The sequence below is a fragment of the Austrofundulus limnaeus genome, unplaced genomic scaffold (genome assembly GCF_001266775.1).
Source record: "Austrofundulus limnaeus strain Quisiro unplaced genomic scaffold, Austrofundulus_limnaeus-1.0 Scaffold835, whole genome shotgun sequence".
Lineage (NCBI taxonomy): Eukaryota > Metazoa > Chordata > Actinopteri > Cyprinodontiformes > Rivulidae > Austrofundulus > Austrofundulus limnaeus.
The window spans coordinates 205,667-206,159 of NW_013953237.1; positions in this window are offsets into that span (position 1 = coordinate 205,667).

Genomic DNA, 493 nt, shown 5'->3' on the forward strand with positions numbered 1-493 from the left:
GAATAACATCCAAGTGGTGAAGTAAAAGCCAGGTGAAGGAATACTGACTGTAAAATTTTTCTTATAAAAAATTCCTCTTGATGTTGAGTCATTGTTCAACAATCAGAAAAAGAGACATCATCATCATCATCATCATCATCATCATCATCATCATCATCATCATCATCATCAACATCAAAAGATGTTAGAGTTATAGACAGACTGAGGGTCAGGGCTCCTCCCTCAGACCTTTCATACATAAATCAGGTCTGTGAAATCTGAGTCCAAGGAGATTTTGGACAGTTCTGAAAGACTGGACTCATGGATGTTCTCATGGACGGACCTTATGGACTGGTTACAGAATCTTTTGGTGGTTGATGGCATTTAAACCAATCAAACTCAGTATTTGAGGATCACAAACATCTCACACACTGAGGACCAATCACAGACGTCTCACACACTGAGGACCAATCACAGACGTCTCACACACTGAGGACCAATCACAGACGTCTCA